Source organism: Triturus cristatus, chromosome 1_1, assembly GCF_964204655.1.
Source record: "Triturus cristatus chromosome 1_1, aTriCri1.1, whole genome shotgun sequence".
In the NCBI taxonomy this organism is placed as follows: Eukaryota; Metazoa; Chordata; class Amphibia; order Caudata; family Salamandridae; genus Triturus; species Triturus cristatus.
This window is the reverse complement of record NC_140579.1, coordinates 976,417,821-976,437,534: the sequence shown is the minus strand read 5'-3', so window position 1 is coordinate 976,437,534 and position 19,714 is coordinate 976,417,821.

The following is a 19,714-nucleotide window of genomic DNA, read 5'->3' as shown; positions in this document are numbered from 1 at the left end:
CCGAACTACGAATTCCGATTTACTCACCTGTCGTCAGGAGAGAACTCAGGGCTGCATCTTTTAGCCCAGCACTGACCCTGAAAAGTAATTCTAAGCGTACTTACCAGTAACTTGTATTTCCTTCCATAGGAATCCATTGTGTGTTTGTCACTAGAAAAGTTTCTATGTGTCTATTTTTGAAATGTACAAATATTTCTCTAAACTCAGCCGAACTACGAATTCCGATATACTCACCTGTAATTAGGAGAGAACCCAGTGCTGCATCTTTTAGCCCAGCACAGACCCTGAAAAGTAATTCTAAGCTTACCTACCAGTAACTTTTATTTCCTGCCATAGGAATCCATTGTGTGGTTTTCACCAGAACATTTTCTGTGTCCATTTTTGAAACGTACAAATATTCCTCTAAAATCAGCCGAACTACGAATTCCGATTTACTCACCTGTTATCAGGAGAGAACCCAGGGCTGCATCTTTTAGCCCAGTACTGACCCTGAAAAGTAATTCTAAGCGTATTTACCAGTAACTTGTATTTCCTTCCATAGGAATCCATTGTGTGGTTTTCACCAGAAAATTTTCTAAGTGTCCATTTTTGAAACGTACAAATATTCCTCTAAAATCAGCCGAACTACGAATTCCGATTATTTCACCTGTAATTAGGAGAGAACCCAGTGCTGCATCTTTTAGCCCAGCACAGACCCTGAAAAGTAATTCTAAGCGTATTTACCAGTAACTTGTATTTCCTTCCATAGGAATATATTGTGTGGTTTTCACCAGAAAATTTTCTGTGTCCATTTTTTAAACGTACAAATATTCCTCTAAAATTAGCCGAACTACGAATTCCGATTTACTCACCTGTTATCAGGAAAGAACACAGGGCTGCATCTTTTGCCCAGTAATGACCCGGAAAAGTAGTTCTAAGCGTTCTTACCAGTAACTTTTATTTCCTTCCATAGGAATCCATCGTGTGGTTTTCACCAGACAATTTTCTAAGTGTCCATTTTTGAAACGTACAAATATTCCTCTAAAATCAGCCGAATTACGAATTCCGGTTTACTCACCTATAATCAGGAGAGAACCCAGTGCTGCATCTTTTAGTCCAGCACAGACCCTGAAAAGTAATTCTAAGCGGACTTACCAGTAACTTGTATTTGCTTCCATAGGAATCCATTGTGTGGTTTTCACGATACAATTTTCTAAGTGTCTATTTTTGAAACGTACAAATATTCCTTTGAAATCAGCTGAAATACGAATTCTGATTTACTCACCTGTAATTAGGAGAGAACCCAGTGCTGCATCTTTTAGCCCAGCACAGACCCTGAAAAGTATTTCTAAGCGTACTTACCAGTAACTTGTATTTCCTTCCATAAGAATCCATTGTGTTGTTTTCACCAGAAAATGTTCTGTGTCCATTTTTGAAACGTACAAATATTCCTCTAAAATCAGCCGAACTACGAATTCCAATTTACTCACTTGTAATCAGGAGAGAACCCAGTGCTGCATCTTTTAGCCCAGCACAGACCCTGAAAAGTAATTCTAAGTGTACTTACCAGTAACTTGTATTTCCTTCCATAAGAATCCATTGTGTTGTTTTCACCAGAAAATGTTCTGTGTCTATTTTTGAAACGTACAAATATTCCTCTAAAATCAGCCGAACTACGAATTCCGATTTACTCACCTGTTATCAGGAGAGAACCCAGGGCTGCATCTTTTAGCCCAGCACTGACCCTGAGAAGTAATTCTAAGCGTACTTACAGTTAACTTGTATTTCCTTCCATAGGAATCCATTGTCTGGTTTTTACCAGAAAAGTTTCTACGTGTCCATTTTTGAAACGCACAAATATTCCTCTAAAATCAGCCGAACTACGAATTCCGATTTACTCACATGTAATTAGGAGAGAACCCAGTGCTGCATCTTTTAGCCCAGCACTGACCCTGAAAAGTAATTCTAAGTGTACTTACCAGTAACTTGTATTTCCTTCCATAGGAATCCATTGTGTGGTTTTCACCAGAAAAGTTTCTACGTGTCCATTTTTGAAACGTACAAATATTCCTCTAAAATCAGCTGAACTACGAATTACGATTTACTCACCTGTAATCAGGAGAGAACCCAGTGCTGCATATTTTATCCCAGCACAGACCCTGAAAAGTAATTCTAAGCGTACTTACCAGTAACTTGTAATTCCTTCCATAGGAATCCACTGTGTGGTTTTCACCAGACAATTTTCTAAGTGTTCATTTTTGAAAAGTACAAATATTCCTCTAAAATCAGCCGAATTACGAATTACGGTTTACTCACCTATAATCAGTAGAGAACCCAGTGCTGCATCTTTTAGCCCAGCACAGACCCTGAAAAGTAATTCTAAGCGTACTTACCAGTAACTTGTATTTGCTTCCATAGGAATCCATTATGTGGTTTTCACCATACAATTTTCTAAGTGTCCATTTTTGAAACGTACAAATATTCCTCTGAAATCAGCTGAACTACGAATTCTGATTTACTCACCTGTAATTAGGAGAGAACCCAGTGCTGCATCTTTTAGCCCAGCACAGACCCTGAAAAGTACTTCTAAGCGTACTTACCAGTAACTTGTATTTCCTTCCATAAGAATCTATTGTGTTGTTTTCACCAGAAAATGTTCTGTGTCCATTTTTGAAACGTACAAATATTCCTCTAAAATCAGCTGATCTACGAATTCCAATTTACTCACTTGTAATCAGGAGAGAACCCAGTGCTGCATCTTTTAGCCCAGCACTGACCCTGAAAAGTAATTCTAAGCGTACTTACAGTTAACTTGTATTTCCTTCCATAGGAATCCTTTGTCTGGTTTTTACCAGAAAAGTTTCTATGTGTCCATTTTTGAAACGCACAAATATTCCTCTAAAATCAGCCGAACTACGAATTCCGATTTACTCAAATGTAATTAGGAGAGAACCCAGTGCTGCATCTTTTAGCCCAGCACTGACCCTGAAAAGTATTTCTAAGCGTACTTACCAGTAACTTCTACTTCCTTCCATAGGAATCCATTTTGTGGTTTTCACCAGAAAAGTTTCTATGTGTCCATTTTTGAAACGTACAAATATTCCTCTAAAATCAGCCGAACTACGAATTCTGATTTACTCACCTGTAATCAGGAGAGAACCCAGAGCTGCATCTTTTAGCCCGGCACAGACCCTGAAAAGTAATTCTAAGCGTACTTACCAGTAACTTGTATTTCCTTCCATAGGAATCCATTGTGTGGTTTTCACCAGACAATTTTCTAAGTGTCCATTTTTGAAACGTACATATATTCCTCTAAAATCAGCCGAACTACGAATTCTGATTTACTCACCTGTCATCAGGAGAGAACCGAGGGCTGCATCTTTTAGCCCAGCACTGACCCTGAATAGTAATTCTAAGCGTACTTACCAGTAACTTGTATTTCCTTCTATAGGAATCCATTGTGTGGTTTTCACCAGAAAAGTTTCTACGTGTCCAGTTTTGAAACATACAAATATTCCTCTAAAATCAGCCGAACTACGAATTCCGATTTACTCACCTTTTATCAGGAGAGAACCCAGGGCTGCATCTTTTAGCACAGCACTGACCCTGAAAAGTAATTCTAAGCGTACTTACCAGTAACTTGTATTTCCTTCCATAGGAATCCATTGTGTGGTTTTCACCAGAAAATGTTCTGTGTTCATTTTTGAAACGTACAAATATTCCTCTAAAATCAGCCGAACTACGAATTCTGATTTACTCACCTGTTATCAAGAATGAACCCAGGGCTGCATTTTTTATCCCCAGCACTGACCCTGAAAAGTAATTCTAAGCGTACTTACCAGTAACTTGTATTTCCTTCCATAGGAATCCATTGTGTGGTTTTCACCAGAAAATTTTCTAAGTGTCCATTTTTGAAACGTACAAATATTCCTCTGAAATCAGCCGAACTACGAATTCTGATTAACTCACCTGTAATTAGGAGAGAATCCAGTGCTGCATCTTTTAGCCGAGCACAGACCCTGAAAAGTAATTCTAAGCATACTTACCAGTAACTTGTATTTCCTTCTATAGGAATCCATTGTGTGGTTTTCACCAGAAAAGTTTCTACGTGTCCATTTTTGAAACATACAAATATTCCTCTAAAATCAGCCGAACTAAGAATTCCGATTTACTCACCTTTTATCAGGAGAGAACCCAGGGCTGCATCTTTTAGCACAGCACTGACCCTGAAAAGTAATTCTAAGCGTACTTACCAGTAACTTGTATTTCCTTCCATAGGAATCCATTGTGTGGTTTTCACCAGAAAATTTTCTGTGTTCATTTTTGAAACGTACAAATATTCCTCTAAAATCAGCCGAACTACGAATTCTGATTTACTCACCTGTTATCAAGAATGAACCCAGGGCTGCATTTTTTAGCCCAGCACTGACCCTGAAAAGTAATTCTAAGTGTACTTACCAGTAACTTGTATTTCCTTCCATAGGAGTCCATTGTGTGGTTTTCACCAGAAAAGTTTCTACGTGTCCATTTTTGAAACGTACAAATATTCCTCTAAAATCAGCTGAACTACGAATTCCGATTTACTCACCTGTAATCAGGAGAGAACCCAGTGCTGCATATTTTATCCCAGCACAGACCCTGAAAAGTAATTCTAAGCGTACTTACCAGTAACTTGTATTTCCTTCCATAGGAATCCATTGTGTGGTTTTCACCAGAAAATTTTCTGTGTCCATTTTTGAAACGTACAAATATTCCTCTAAAATCAGCCGAACTACGAATTCCGATTTACTCACCTGTTATCAGGAGAGAACCCAGGGCTGCATCTTTTAGCCCAGCACTGACCCTGAAAAGTAATTCTAAGAGTACTTACCAGTAACTTGTCTTTCCTTCCATAGGAATCCATTGTGTGGTTTTCACCAGAAAAGTTTCTACGTGTCTATTTTTGAAACGTACAAATATTCCTCTAAAATCAGCCGAACTCCGAATTCCGATTTACTCACCTCTAATCAGGAGAGAACCCAGAGCTGCATCTTTTAGCCCAGCACAGACCCTGAAAATTAATTCTAAGCGTACTTACCAGTAACTTGTATTTCCTTCCATAGGAATCCATTGTTTGGTTTTCACCAGACAATTTTCTAAGTGTCCATTTTTGAAACGTACAAATATTCCTCTAAAATCAGCTGAACTACGAATTCCGATTTACTCACCTGTAATTAGGAGAGAACCCAGTGCTGCATCTTTTAGCCCAGCACAGACCCTGAAAAGTAATTCTAAGCGTACCTACCAGTAACTTTTATTTCCTGCCATAGGAATCCATTGTGTGGTTTTCACCAGAAAATTTTCTGTGTCCATTTTTGAAACGTACAAATATTCCTCTAAAATCAGCCGAATTACGAATTCCGATTTACTCACCTGTTATCAGGAGAGAACCCAGGGCTGCATCTTTTAGCCCAGCACTGACCCTGAAAAGTAATTCTAAGCGTACCTACCAGTAACCTGTATTTCCTTCTATAGGAATCCATTGTGTGGTTTTCACCAGAAAATTTTCTGTGTCCATTTTTGAAATGTACAAATATTCCTCTAAAATCAGCCGAACTACGAATTCCGATTTACTCACCTGTTATCAGGAGAGAACCCAGGGCTGCATCTTTTAGCCCAGCACTGACCCTGAAAAGTAATTCCTAGCGTACTTACGAGTAACTTGTCTTTCCTTCCATAGGAATCCATTGTGTGGTTTTCACCAGAAAAGTTTCTACGTGTCTATTTTTGAAACGTACAAATATTCCTCTAAAATCAGCCGAACTACGAATTCCGATTTACTCACATGTAATTAGGAGAGAACCCAGTGCTGCATATTTTAGCCCAGCACTGACCCTGAAAAGTATTTCTAAGCGTACTTACCAGTAACTTTTATTTCCTTCCATAGGAATCCATTGTGTGGTTTTCACCAGAAAATTTTCTGTGTCCATTTTTGAAATGTACAAATATTCCTCTAAAATCAGCCGAACTACGAATTCCGATTTACTAACCTGTTATCAGGAGAGAACCCAGGGCTGCATCATTTAGCCCAGCACTGACCCTGAAAAGTAATTCTAAGCGTACTTACCAGTAACTTGTCTTTCCTTCCATAGGAATCCATTGTGTGGTTTTCACCAGAAAAGTTTCTACGTGTCTATTTTTGAAACGTACAAATATTCCTCTAAAATCAGCCGAACTACGAATTCCGATTTACTCACCTGTAATCAGGAGAGAACCCAGAGCTGCATCTTTTAGCCCAGCACAGACCCTGAAAAGTAATTCTAAGCGTAATTACCAGTAACTTGTATTTCCTTCCATAGGAATCCATTGTTTGGTTTTCACCAGACAATTTTCTAAGTGTCCATTTTTGAAACGTACATATATTCCTCTAAAATCAGCTGAACTACAAATTCCGATTTACTCACCTGTCATCAGGAGAGAACTCAGGGCTGCATCTTTTAGCCCAGCACAGACCCTGAAAAGTAATTCTAAGCGTACTTACCAGTAACTTGGATTTCCTTCCATAGGAATCCATTGTGTGGTTTTCACCCGACAATTTTCTAAGTGTCCATTTTTGAAACGTACAAATATTCCTCTAAAATCAGCTGAACTACGAATTCCGATTTACTCACCTGTAATTAGGAGAGAACCCAGTGCTGCATCTTTTAGCCCAGTACAGACCCTGAAAAGTAATTCTAAGCGTACCTACCAGTAACTTTTATTTCCTGCCATAGGAATCCATTGTGTGGTTTTCACCAGACAATTTTCTAAGTGTCCATTTTTGAAACGTACAAATATTCCTCTAAAATCAGCCGAACTACGAATTCCGATTTACTCACATGTAATTAGGAGAGAACCCAGTGCTGCATATTTTAGCCCAGCACTGACCCTGAAAAGTAATTCTAAGCATACTTACCAGTAACTTCTACTTCCTTCGATAGGAATCCATTGTGTGGTTTTCACCAGAAAAGTTTCTACGTGTCCATTTTTGAAACGTACAAATATTCCTCTAAAATCAGCCGAACTACGAATTCCGATTTACTCACCTGTAATCAGGAGATAACCCAGAGCTGCATCTTTTAGCCCAGCACAGACCCTGAAAAGTAATTCTAAGCGTACTTACCAGTAACTTGTATTTCCTTCCATAGGAATCCATTGTTTGGTTTTCACCAGACAATTTTCTAAGTGTCCATTTTTGAAACGTACAAATATTCCTCTAAAATCAGCCGAACTACGAATTCCGATTTACTCACATGTAATTAGGAGAGAACCCAGTGCTGCATATTTTAGCCCAGCACTGACCCTGAAAAGTAATTCTAAGCATACTTACCAGTAACTTCTACTTCCTTCCATAGGAATCCATTGTGTGGTTTTCACCAGACAATTTTCTAAGTGTCCATTTTTGAAACGTACAAATATTCCTCTAAAATCAGCCGAACTACGAATTCCGATTTACTCACCTGTTATCAGGAAAGAACCCAGGGCTGCATCATTTAGCCCAGCACTGACCCTGAAAAGTAATTCTAAGCGTACTTACCAGTAACTTGTCTTTCCTTCCATAGGAATCCATTGTGTCGTTTTCACCAGAAAAGTTTCTACGTGTCTATTTTTGAAACGTACAAATATTCCTCTAAAATCAGCCGAACTACGAATTCCGATTTACTCACCTGTAATCAGGAGAGAACCCAGAGCTGCATCTTTTAGCCCAGCACAGACCCTGAAAAGTAATTCTAAGCGTACTTACCAGTAACTTGTATTTCCTTCTATAGGAATCCATTGTGTGGTTTTCACCAGAAAAGTTTCTACGTGTCCATTTTTGAAACATACAAATATTCCTCTAAAATCAGACGAACTACGAATTCCGATTTACTCACCTTTTATCAGGAGAGAACCCAGGGCTGCATCTTTTAGCACAGCACTGACCCTGAAAAGTAATTCTAAGCGTACTTACCAGTAACTTGTATTTCCTTCCATAGGAATCCATTGTGTGGTTTTCACCAGAAAATGTTCTGTGTTCATTTTTGAAACGTACAAATATTCCTCTAAAATCAGCCGAACTACGAATTCTGATTTACTCACCTGTTATCAAGAATGAACCCAGGGCTGCATTTTTTATCCCCAGCACTGACCCTGAAAAGTAATTCTAAGCGTACTTACCAGTAACTTGTATTTCCTTCCTTAGGAATCCATTGTGTGGTTTTCACCAGAAAATTTTCTAAGTGTCCATTTTTGGAACGTACAAATATTCCTCTGAAATCAGCCGAACTACGAATTCTGATTAACTCACCTGTAATTAGGAGAGAATCCAGTGCTGCATCTTTTAGCCGAGCACAGACCCTGAAAAGTAATTCTAAGCATACTTACCAGTAACTTGTATTTCCTTCTATAGGAATCCATTGTGTGGTTTTCACCAGAAAAGTTTCTACGTGTCCATTTTTGAAACATACAAATATTCCTCTAAAATCAGCCGAACTAAGAATTCCGATTTACTCACCTTTTATCAGGAGAGAACCCAGGGCTGCATCTTTTAGCACAGCACTGACCCTGAAAAGTAATTCTAAGCGTACTTACCAGTAACTTGTATTTCCTTCCATAGGAATCCATTGTGTGGTTTTCACCAGAAAATTTTCTGTGTTCATTTTTGAAACGTACAAATATTCCTCTAAAATCAGCCGAACTACGAATTCTGATTTACTCACCTGTTATCAAGAATGAACCCAGGGCTGCATTTTTTAGCCCAGCACTGACCCTGAAAAGTAATTCTAAGTGTACTTACCAGTAACTTGTATTTCCTTCCATAGGAGTCCATTGTGTGGTTTTCACCAGAAAAGTTTCTACGTGTCCATTTTTGAAACGTACAAATATTCCTCTAAAATCAGCTGAACTACGAATTCCGATTTACTCACCTGTAATCAGGAGAGAACCCAGTGCTGCATATTTTATCCCAGCACAGACCCTGAAAAGTAATTCTAAGCGTACTTACCAGTAACTTGTATTTCCTTCCATAGGAATCCATTGTGTGGTTTTCACCAGAAAATTTTCTGTGTCCATTTTTGAAACGTACAAATATTCCTCTAAAATCAGCCGAACTACGAATTCCGATTTACTCACCTGTTATCAGGAGAGAACCCAGGGCTGCATCTTTTAGCCCAGCACTGACCCTGAAAAGTAATTCTAAGAGTACTTACCAGTAACTTGTCTTTCCTTCCATAGGAATCCATTGTGTGGTTTTCACCAGAAAAGTTTCTACGTGTCTATTTTTGAAACGTACAAATATTCCTCTAAAATCAGCCGAACTCCGAATTCCGATTTACTCACCTCTAATCAGGAGAGAACCCAGAGCTGCATCTTTTAGCCCAGCACAGACCCTGAAAATTAATTCTAAGCGTACTTACCAGTAACTTGTATTTCCTTCCATAGGAATCCATTGTTTGGTTTTCACCAGACAATTTTCTAAGTGTCCATTTTTGAAACGTACAAATATTCCTCTAAAATCAGCTGAACTACGAATTCCGATTTACTCACCTGTAATTAGGAGAGAACCCAGTGCTGCATCTTTTAGCCCAGCACAGACCCTGAAAAGTAATTCTAAGCGTACCTACCAGTAACTTTTATTTCCTGCCATAGGAATCCATTGTGTGGTTTTCACCAGAAAATTTTCTGTGTCCATTTTTGAAACGTACAAATATTCCTCTAAAATCAGCCGAATTACGAATTCCGATTTACTCACCTGTTATCAGGAGAGAACCCAGGGCTGCATCTTTTAGCCCAGCACTGACCCTGAAAAGTAATTCTAAGCGTACCTACCAGTAACCTGTATTTCCTTCTATAGGAATCCATTGTGTGGTTTTCACCAGAAAATTTTCTGTGTCCATTTTTGAAATGTACAAATATTCCTCTAAAATCAGCCGAACTACGAATTCCGATTTACTCACCTGTTATCAGGAGAGAACCCAGGGCTGCATCTTTTAGCCCAGCACTGACCCTGAAAAGTAATTCCTAGCGTACTTACGAGTAACTTGTCTTTCCTTCCATAGGAATCCATTGTGTGGTTTTCACCAGAAAAGTTTCTACGTGTCTATTTTTGAAACGTACAAATATTCCTCTAAAATCAGCCGAACTACGAATTCCGATTTACTCACATGTAATTAGGAGAGAACCCAGTGCTGCATATTTTAGCCCAGCACTGACCCTGAAAAGTATTTCTAAGCGTACTTACCAGTAACTTTTATTTCCTTCCATAGGAATCCATTGTGTGGTTTTCACCAGAAAATTTTCTGTGTCCATTTTTGAAATGTACAAATATTCCTCTAAAATCAGCCGAACTACGAATTCCGATTTACTAACCTGTTATCAGGAGAGAACCCAGGGCTGCATCATTTAGCCCAGCACTGACCCTGAAAAGTAATTCTAAGCGTACTTACCAGTAACTTGTCTTTCCTTCCATAGGAATCCATTGTGTGGTTTTCACCAGAAAAGTTTCTACGTGTCTATTTTTGAAACGTACAAATATTCCTCTAAAATCAGCCGAACTACGAATTCCGATTTACTCACCTGTAATCAGGAGAGAACCCAGAGCTGCATCTTTTAGCCCAGCACAGACCCTGAAAAGTAATTCTAAGCGTACTTACCAGTAACTTGTATTTCCTTCCATAGGAATCCATTGTTTGGTTTTCACCAGACAATTTTCTAAGTGTCCATTTTTGAAACGTACATATATTCCTCTAAAATCAGCTGAACTACAAATTCCGATTTACTCACCTGTCATCAGGAGAGAACTCAGGGCTGCATCTTTTAGCCCAGCACAGACCCTGAAAAGTAATTCTAAGCGTACTTACCAGTAACTTGGATTTCCTTCCATAGGAATCCATTGTGTGGTTTTCACCCGACAATTTTCTAAGTGTCCATTTTTGAAACGTACAAATATTCCTCTAAAATCAGCTGAACTACGAATTCCGATTTACTCACCTGTAATTAGGAGAGAACCCAGTGCTGCATCTTTTAGCCCAGTACAGACCCTGAAAAGTAATTCTAAGCGTACCTACCAGTAACTTTTATTTCCTGCCATAGGAATCCATTGTGTGGTTTTCACCAGAAAATTTTCTGTGTCCATTTTTGAAATGTACAAATATTCCTCTAAAATCAGCCGAACTACGAATTCCGGTTTACTCACCTGTAATCGGGAGAGAACCCAGTGCTGCATCTTTTAGCCCAGCACAGACCCTGAAAAGTAATTCTAAGCGTACTTACCAGTAACTTGTATTTCCTTCCATAGGAATACATTGTGTGGTTTTCACCAGACAATTTTCTAAGTGTCCATTTTTGAAACGTACAAATATTCCTCTAAAATCAGCCGAACTACGAATTCCGATTTACTCACATGTAATTAGGAGAGAACCCAGTGCTGCATATTTTAGCCCAGCACTGACCCTGAAAAGTAATTCTAAGCATACTTACCAGTAACTTCTACTTCCTTCGATAGGAATCCATTGTGTGGTTTTCACCAGAAAAGTTTCTACGTGTCCATTTTTGAAACGTACAAATATTCCTCTAAAATCAGCCGAACTACGAATTCCGATTTACTCACCTGTAATCAGGAGATAACCCAGAGCTGCATCATTTAGCCCAGCACAGACCCTGAAAAGTAATTCTAAGCGTACTTACCAGTAACTTGTATTTCCTTCCATAGGAATCCATTGTTTGGTTTTCACCAGACAATTTTCTAAGTGTCCATTTTTGAAACGTACAAATATTCCTCTAAAATCAGCCGAACTACGAATTCCGATTTACTCACATGTAATTAGGAGAGAACCCAGTGCTGCATATTTTAGCCCAGCACTGACCCTGAAAAGTAATTCTAAGCATACTTACCAGTAACTTCTACTTCCTTCCATAGGAATCCATTGTGTGGTTTTCACCAGACAATTTTCTAAGTGTCCATTTTTGAAACGTACAAATATTCCTCTAAAATCAGCCGAACTACGAATTCCGATTTACTCACCTGTTATCAGGAAAGAACCCAGGGCTGCATCATTTAGCCCAGCACTGACCCTGAAAAGTAATTCTAAGCGTACTTACCAGTAACTTGTCTTTCCTTCCATAGGAATCCATTGTGTCGTTTTCACCAGAAAAGTTTCTACGTGTCTATTTTTGAAACGTACAAATATTCCTCTAAAATCAGCCGAACTACGAATTCCGATTTACTCACCTGTAATCAGGAGAGAACCCAGAGCTGCATCTTTTAGCCCAGCACAGACCCTGAAAAGTAATTCTAAGCGTACTTACCAGTAACTTGTATTTCCTTCCATAGGAATCCATTGTTTGGTTTTCACCAGACAATTTTCTAAGTGTCCATTTTTGAAACGTACATATATTTCTCTAAAATCAGCCGAACTACGAATTCCGATTTACTCACCTGTCATCAGGAGAGAACTCAGGGCTGCATCTTTTAGCCCAGCACAGACCCTGAAAAGTAATTCTAAGCGTACTTACCAGTAACTTGTATTTCCTTCCAAAGGAATACATTGTGTGGTTTTCACCAGACAATTTTCTAAGTGTCCATTTTTGAAACGTACAAATATTCCTCTAAAATCAGCCGAACTACGAATTCCGGTTTACTCACCTGTAATCAGGAGAGAACCCAGTGCTGCATCTTTTAGCCCAGCACAGACCCTGAAAAGTAATTCTAAGCGTACTTACCAGTAACTTGTATTTCCTTCCATAGGAATACATTGTGTGGTTTTCACCAGACAATTTTCTAAGTGTCCATTTTTGAAACGTACAAATATTCCTCTAAAATCAGCCGAACTACGAATTCCGATTTACTCACATGTAATTAGGAGAGAACCCAGTGCTGCATCTTTTAGCCCAGCACTGACCCTGAAATGTAATTCTAAGCATACTTAGCAGTAACTTCTACTTCCTTCCATAGGAATCCATTGTGTGGTTTTCACCAGAAAAGTTTCTACGTGTCCATTTTTGAAACGTACAAATATTCCTCTAAAATCAGCCGAACTACGAATTCCGATTTACTCACCTGTAATCAGGAGAGAACCTAGTGCTGAATCTTTTGGCCCAGCACAGACCCTGAAAAGTAATTCTAAGCGTACTTACCAGTAACTTGTATTTCCTTCCATAGGAATCCATTGTGTGGTTTTCACCAGAACATTTTCTGTGTCCATTTTTGAAACGTACAAATATTCCTCTAAAATCAGCCGAACTACGAATTCCGATTTACTCACCTGTAATCAGGAGAGAACCCAGAGCTGCATCTTTTAGCCCAGCACAGACCCTGAAAAGTAATTCTAAGCGTACTTACCAGTAACTTGTATTTCCTTCCATAGGAATCCATTGTTTGGTTTTCACCAGACAATTTTCTAAGTGTCCATTTTTGAAACGTACATATATTCCTCTAAAATCAGCTGAACTACAAATTCCGATTTACTCACCTGTCATCAGGAGAGAACTCAGGGCTGCATCTTTTAGCCCAGCACAGACCCTGAAAAGTAATTCTAAGCGTACTTACCAGTAACTTGGATTTCCTTCCATAGGAATCCATTGTGTGGTTTTCACCCGACAATTTTCTAAGTGTCCATTTTTGAAACGTACAAATATTCCTCTAAAATCGGCTGAACTACGAATTCCGATTTACTCACCTGTAATTAGGAGAGAACCCAGTGCTGCATCTTTTAGCCCAGTACAGACCCTGAAAAGTAATTCTAAGTGTACCTACCAGTAACTTTTATTTCCTGCCATAGGAATCCATTGTGTGGTTTTCACCAGAAAATTTTCTGTGTCCATTTTTGAAACGTACAAATATTCCTCTAAAATCAGCCGAACTACGAATTCCGGTTTACTCACCTGTAATCAGGAGAGAACACAGTGCTGCATCTTTTAGCCCAGCACAGACCCTGAAAAGTAATTCTAAGCGTACTTACCAGTAACTTGTATTTCCTTCCATAGGAATACATTGTGTGGTTTTCACCAGACAATTTTCTAAGTGTCCATTTTTGAAACGTACAAATATTCCTCTAAAATCAGCCGAACTACGAATTCCGATTTACTCACCTGTTATCAGGAGAGAACCCAGGGCTGCATCATTTAGCCCAGCACTGACCCTGAAAAGTAATTCTAAGCGTACTTACCAGTAACTTGTCTTTCCTTCCATAGGAATCCATTGTGTCGTTTTCACCAGAAAAGTTTCTACGTGTCTATTTTTGAAACGTACAAATATTCCTCTAAAATCAGCCGAACTACGAATTCCGATTTACTCACCTGTAATCAGGAGAGAACCCAGAGCTGCATCTTTTAGCCCAGCACAGACCCTGAAAAGTAATTCTAAGCGTACTTACCAGTAACTTGTATTTCCTTCCATAGGAATCCATTGTTTGGTTTTCACCAGACAATTTTCTAAGTGTCCATTTTTGAAACGTACATATATTCCTCTAAAATCAGCCGAACTACGAATTCCGATTTACTCACCTGTCATCAGGAGAGAACTCAGGGCTGCATCTTTTAGCCCAGCACAGACCCTGAAAAGTAATTCTAAGCGTACTTACCAGTAACTTGTATTTCCTTCCATAGGAATACATTGTGTGGTTTTCACCAGACAATTTTCTAAGTGTCCATTTTTGAAACGTACAAATATTCCTCTAAAATCAGCCGAACTACGAATTCCGGTTTACTCACCTGTAATCAGGAGAGAACCCAGTGCTGCATCTTTTAGCCCAGCACAGACCCTGAAAAGTAATTCTAAGCGTACTTACCAGTAACTTGTATTTCCTTCCATAGGAATACATTGTGTGGTTTTCACCAGACAATTTTCTAAGTGTCCATTTTTGAAACGTACAAATATTCCTCTAAAATCAGCCGAACTACGAATTCCGATTTACTCACATGTAATTAGGAGAGAACCCAGTGCTGCATCTTTTAGCCCAGCACTGACCCTGAAATGTAATTCTAAGCATACTTAGCAGTAACTTCTACTTCCTTCCATAGGAATCCATTGTGTGGTTTTCACCAGAAAAGTTTCTACGTGTCCATTTTTGAAACGTACAAATATTCCTCTAAAATCAGCCGAACTACGAATTCTGATTTACTCACCTGTAATCAGGAGAGAACCTAGTGCTGAATCTTTTGGCCCAGCACAGACCCTGAAAAGTAATTCTAAGCGTACTTACCAGTAACTTGTCTTTCCTTCCATAGGAATCCATTGTGTGGTTTTCACCAGAAAAGTTTCTACGTGTCTATTTTTGAAACGTACAAATATTCCTCTAAAATTAGCCGAACTACGAATTCCGATTTACTCACCTGTAATCAGGAGAGAACCCAGAGCTGCATCTTTTAGCCCAGCACAGACCCTGAAAAGTAATTCTAAGCGTACTTACCAGTAACTTGTATTTCCTTCCATAGGAATCCATTGTTTGGTTTTCACCAGACAATTTTCTAAGTGTCCATTTTTGAAACGTACATATATTCCTCTAAAATCAGCTGAACTACAAATTCCGATTTACTCACCTGTCATCAGGAGAGAACTCAGGGCTGCATCTTTTAGCCCAGCACAGACCCTGAAAAGTAATTCTAAGCGTACTTACCAGTAACTTGGATTTCCTTCCATAGGAATCCATTGTGTGGTTTTCACCCGACAATTTTCTAAGTGTCCATTTTTGAAACGTACAAATATTCCTCTAAAATCGGCTGAACTACGAATTCCGATTTACTCACCTGTAATTAGGAGAGAACCCAGTGCTGCATCTTTTAGCCCAGTACAGACCCTGAAAAGTAATTCTAAGCGTACCTACCAGTAACTTTTATTTCCTGCCATAGGAATCCATTGTGTGGTTTTCACCAGAAAATTTTCTGTGTCCATTTTTGAAACGTACAAATATTCCTCTAAAATCAGCCGAACTACGAATTCCGGTTTACTCACCTGTAATCGGGAGAGAACCCAGTGCTGCATCTTTTAGCCCAGCACAGACCCTGAAAAGTAATTCTAAGCGTACTTACCAGTAACTTGTATTTCCTTCCATAGGAATACATTGTGTGGTTTTCACCAGACAATTTTCTAAGTGTCCATTTTTGAAACGTACAAATATTCCTCTAAAATCAGCCGAACTACGAATTCCGATTTACTCACATGTAATTAGGAGAGAACCCAGTGCTGCATATTTTAGCCCAGCACTGACCCTGAAAAGTAATTCTAAGCATACTTACCAGTAACTTCTACTTCCTTCGATAGGAATCCATTGTGTGGTTTTCACCAGAAAAGTTTCTACGTGTCCATTTTTGAAACGTACAAATATTCCTCTAAAATCAGCCGAACTACGAATTCCGATTTACTCACCTGTAATCAGGAGATAACCCAGAGCTGCATCTTTTAGCCCAGCACAGACCCTGAAAAGTAATTCTAAGCGTACTTACCAGTAACTTGTATTTCCTTCCATAGGAATCCATTGTTTGGTTTTCACCAGACAATTTTCTAAGTGTCCATTTTTGAAACGTACAAATATTCCTCTAAAATCAGCCGAACTACGAATTCCGATTTACTCACATGTAATTAGGAGAGAACCCAGTGCTGCATATTTTAGCCCAGCACTGACCCTGAAAAGTAATTCTAAGCATACTTACCAGTAACTTCTACTTCCTTCCATAGGAATCCATTGTGTGGTTTTCACCAGACAATTTTCTAAGTGTCCATTTTTGAAACGTACAAATATTCCTCTAAAATCAGCCGAACTACGAATTCCGATTTACTCACCTGTTATCAGGAAAGAACCCAGGGCTGCATCATTTAGCCCAGCACTGACCCTGAAAAGTAATTCTAAGCGTACTTACCAGTAACTTGTATTTCCTTCCATAGGAATCCATTGTTTGGTTTTCACCAGACAATTTTCTAAGTGTCCATTTTTGAAACGTACATATATTTCTCTAAAATCAGCCGAACTACGAATTCCGATTTACTCACCTGTCATCAGGAGATAACTCAGGGCTGCATCTTTTAGCCCAGCACAGACCCTGAAAAGTAATTCTAAGCGTACTTACCAGTAACTTGTATTTCCTTCCAAAGGAATACATTGTGTGGTTTTCACCAGACAATTTTCTAAGTGTCCATTTTTGAAACGTACAAATATTCCTCTAAAATCAGCCGAACTACGAATTCCGATTTACTCACATGTAATTAGGAGAGAACCCAGTGCTGCATCTTTTAGCCCAGCACTGACCCTGAAATGTAATTCTAAGCATACTTAGCAGTAACTTCTACTTCCTTCCATAGGAATCCATTGTGTGGTTTTCACCAGAAAAGTTTCTACGTGTCCATTTTTGAAACGTACAAATATTCCTCTAAAATCAGCCGAACTACGAATTCCGATTTACTCACCTGTAATCAGGAGAGAACCTAGTGCTGAATCTTTTGGCCCAGCACAGACCCTGAAAAGTAATTCTAAGCGTACTTACCAGTAACTTGTATTTCCTTCCATAGGAATCCATTGTTTGGTTTTCACCAGACAATTTTCTAAGTGTCCATTTTTGAAACGTACATATATTCCTCTAAAATCAGCTGAACTACAAATTCCGATTTACTCACCTGTCATCAGGAGAGAACTCAGGGCTGCATCTTTTAGCCCAGCACAGACCCTGAAAAGTAATTCTAAGCGTACTTACCAGTAACTTGTATTTCCTTCCATAGGAATCCATTGTGTGGTTTTCACCAGAACATTTTCTGTGTCCATTTTTGAAACGTACAAATATTCCTCTAAAATCAGCCGAACTACGAATTCCGATTTACTCACCTGTAATCAGGAGAGAACCCAGAGCTGCATCTTTTAGCCCAGCACAGACCCTGAAAAGTAATTCTAAGCGTACTTACCAGTAACTTGTATTTCCTTCCATAGGAATCCATTGTTTGGTTTTCACCAGACAATTTTCTAAGTGTCCATTTTTGAAACGTACATATATTCCTCTAAAATCAGCTGAACTACAAATTCCGATTTACTCACCTGTCATCAGGAGAGAACTCAGGGCTGCATCTTTTAGCCCAGCACAGACCCTGAAAAGTAATTCTAAGCGTACTTACCAGTAACTTGGATTTCCTTCCATAGGAATCCATTGTGTGGTTTTCACCCGACAATTTTCTAAGTGTCCATTTTTGAAACGTACAAATATTCCTCTAAAATCGGCTGAACTACGAATTCCGATTTACTCACCTGTAATTAGGAGAGAACCCAGTGCTGCATCTTTTAGCCCAGTACAGACCCTGAAAAGTAATTCTAAGCGTACCTACCAGTAACTTTTATTTCCTGCCATAGGAATCCATTGTGTGGTTTTCACCAGAAAATTTTCTGTGTCCATTTTTGAAACGTACAAATATTCCTCTAAAATCAGCCGAACTACGAATTCCGATTTACTCACCTGTTATCAGGAGAGAACCCAGGGCTGCATCATTTAGCCCAGCACTGACCCTGAAAAGTAATTCTAAGCGTACTTACCAGTAACTTGTCTTTCCTTCCATAGGAATCCATTGTGTCGTTTTCACCAGAAAAGTTTCTACGTGTCTATTTTTGAAACGTACAAATATTCCTCTAAAATCAGCCGAACTACGAATTCCGATTTACTCACCTGTAATCAGGAGAGAACCCAGAGCTGCATCTTTTAGCCCAGCACAGACCCTGAAAAGTAATTCTAAGCGTACTTACCAGTAACTTGTATTTCCTTCCATAGGAATCCATTGTTTGGTTTTCACCAGACAATTTTCTAAGTGTCCATTTTTGAAACGTACATATATTCCTCTAAAATCAGCCGAACTACGAATTCCGATTTACTCACCTGTCATCAGGAGAGAACTCAGGGCTGCATCTTTTAGCCCAGCACAGACGCTGAAAAGTAATTCTAAGCGTACTTACCAGTAACTTGTATTTCCTTCCATAGGAATACATTGTGTGGTTTTCACCAGACAATTTTCTAAGTGTCCATTTTTGAAACGTACAAATATTCCTCTAAAATCAGCCGAACTACGAATTCCGGTTTACTCACCTGTAATCAGGAGAGAACCCAGTGCTGCATCTTTTAGCCCAGCACAGACCCTGAAAAGTATTTCTAAGCGTACTTACCAGTAACTTGTATTTCCTTCCATAGGAATACATTGTGTGGTTTTCACCAGACAATTTTCTAAGTGTCCATTTTTGAAACGTACAAATATTCCTCTAAAATCAGCCGAACTACGAATTCCGATTTACTCACATGTAATTAGGAGAGAACCCAGTGCTGCATCTTTTAGCCCAGCACTGACCCTGAAATGTAATTCTAAGCATACTTAGCAGTAACTTCTACTTCCTTCCATAGGAATCCATTGTGTGGTTTTCACCAGAAAAGTTTCTACGTGTCCATTTTTGAAACGTACAAATATTCCTCTAAAATCAGCCGAACTACGAATTCCGATTTACTCACCTGTAATCAGGAGAGAACCTAGTGCTGAATCTTTTGGCCCAGCACAGACCCTGAAAAGTAATTCTAAGCGTACTTACCAGTAACTTGTCTTTCCTTCCATAGGAATCCATTGTGTGGTTTTCACCAGAAAAGTTTCTACGTGTCTATTTTTGAAACGTACAAATATTCCTCTAAAATTAGCCGAACTACGAATTCCGATTTACTCACCTGTAATCAGGAGAGAACCCAGAGCTGCATCTTTTAGCCCAGCACAGACCCTGAAAAGTAATTCTAA